This window comes from Gekko japonicus, unplaced genomic scaffold (genome assembly GCF_001447785.1).
Source record: "Gekko japonicus isolate JY-2015 unplaced genomic scaffold, Gekko_japonicus_V1.1 scaffold128, whole genome shotgun sequence".
Taxonomy (NCBI): Eukaryota; Metazoa; Chordata; class Lepidosauria; order Squamata; family Gekkonidae; genus Gekko; species Gekko japonicus.
This window is the reverse complement of record NW_015173126.1, coordinates 705,737-707,722: the sequence shown is the minus strand read 5'-3', so window position 1 is coordinate 707,722 and position 1,986 is coordinate 705,737.

Sequence of the window (1,986 nt, the reverse complement as noted above, 5' to 3'; positions counted from 1 at the left end):
AGAGTGTAGATAAAAGGCAGTGAAAATATACTGAGACTGGGGAATATTCTAGTACTAATAAATTGCACAGATGGAAATCATACAAACTGGGAAATGAGCAATCGACAAGCAATTTAAACAATTGTAGTGGAAACCACAGCATTAAACCAGACATAGTCTCCTATGGCTATTTCAGAAATAATAATCCCTCTCCTCCCCCTCCTCCTCCTCCTTCTCCTTCTCCTTCTCCTCCTCCTCCTCCTCCTCCTCCTCCTCCTCCTCCTCTACTCTGGGCAATGTACAAGGGGGCACAATGCCATAAAAATATACAAAACATTAAAATTCAGTGTACAGTTGGATAAAACTAAGAGAACCAGAATAAAAATATCCAAGATGGCATCCTATAAATTTTCTATCCCAGTTCTGGACTCTATGGCCATTTTCTGGACAGGGGGAGAGGGAATTCAAAGCAGAAAAGATGCCGGGGGGGGGGGGGGAGGAAGGGTGCCAGCCAAGGCTTCCTCTAAGCTGTGGAGTCTTGTGAGCAAAAATTCTACTGGCATTGAAGTTGTGGGTGAGTGATTTGGCTACTGCATACATTAGTTTCCTCTGGAGCCACCCTTCCTGAGCCAAGACAAAAATGTGTGAGCTGGAGGCTAAAAAAACTGAGCTAGCTCACACTAACTCAGCTTAGAGGGAACACTGCCAGCCAAGGAAAACTGTTGCTGCCCTCAACCAAAAGCCTGGCGGAACATCTCTGCCTTATGGGCCTAGCAGAATTGCATAAGATCCCACAAGGCCCTGGTGTCATTTGACAGAGAGTTCCACCAAGTCGGGGCCAGGACCGAGAAGACCCTGGCCCTGGTGGAAGACAGCTGGAAATCCCTAGGGCCAGGGATCATCAGCAGGTTGGAGCCTGTCCATGAGGGGTTGCACATGAGATGTCCCCAACTGGAACAGAGGGAGGTTGTTGGTATAGATGAGGGAGGCACAGCATGAAATCAGAGTTCTGCTGAGTGGAGCTTCAAAGGAGGGAGAGTAGTGAAACGGAGGGCTCAGGAAGTCAAATTCTTGAGAGAAAGGCTGGAGAGGGGAGGTAGCGGGTGGCAGGGATATGCAGGGAGAGGTTAGAAGAAGTAGGTGAAAAAGATTCATATGTTGCTAGTTTCATATGTTGTCTGAACATGTTTCATATGTAGTGTGAACATGGTCTCAAAGTTCCAGGTGGTGAGGAAATTATCTGGACAGAATAAATGCTTCTTCTATCTGGGTAATAGAAGGACAGCCTGAGGGGAGGACTGGCCCTAAAATGTTGACTTGAAATAGCTGCTTAAATACTAAAATTTTATACCCTTTCTTGACAGCAGTGAGTAACTTAACCTTACAGTCTACCTGGAGAATGCTAATGGGGCAGGTGATGAGGTTACCTTCCCAAAGAAAAGCTTGGTTGGGTTACTGGGTGGATCTGCTTTGTAAAGGAGTCTCTTGGGGCGTAGACTTTAAAATTTCTCAGAGGGGGCTGGGGCTGGGGCAGAAGCATTGCTAAGTCATTAAAATAACTGGGACCCTAGAGTGAAATTATGGCCCCTGGGAGTAGCAGTGGTGTTCAGGGACTGGAATTACAAACTCAAACACTCTTGGTTTTGGTAGAATAACACCCCTCCCCTCCTCCACCTGGCTGTTGTGCATCCTACATGAAGCAGGGTGATTCAGCAGATACAAGCCAATGCCAGTAGTCTGCATCCACCAACTCACACAGAAGAACCAGAGCTTGCAGTTTCAGCAGTGGAGCTAGGGGTGCCAGCCTTCAGGTGGGACTTGGGGATCCCCTGGAATTATGGGGAGCCAGTCTGGTGTAGTGATTAAGTGTGCGGACTCTAATCTGGGAGAGATGGGTTTGATTCCCCACTCCTCCACTTGCACCTGCTGGATGACCTTGGGTAAGCCATAGTTCTGTCAGAGCTGTTCTCCCAAGGACAGTTTCTGTCAGAGCTCTCTCAGCCCCGC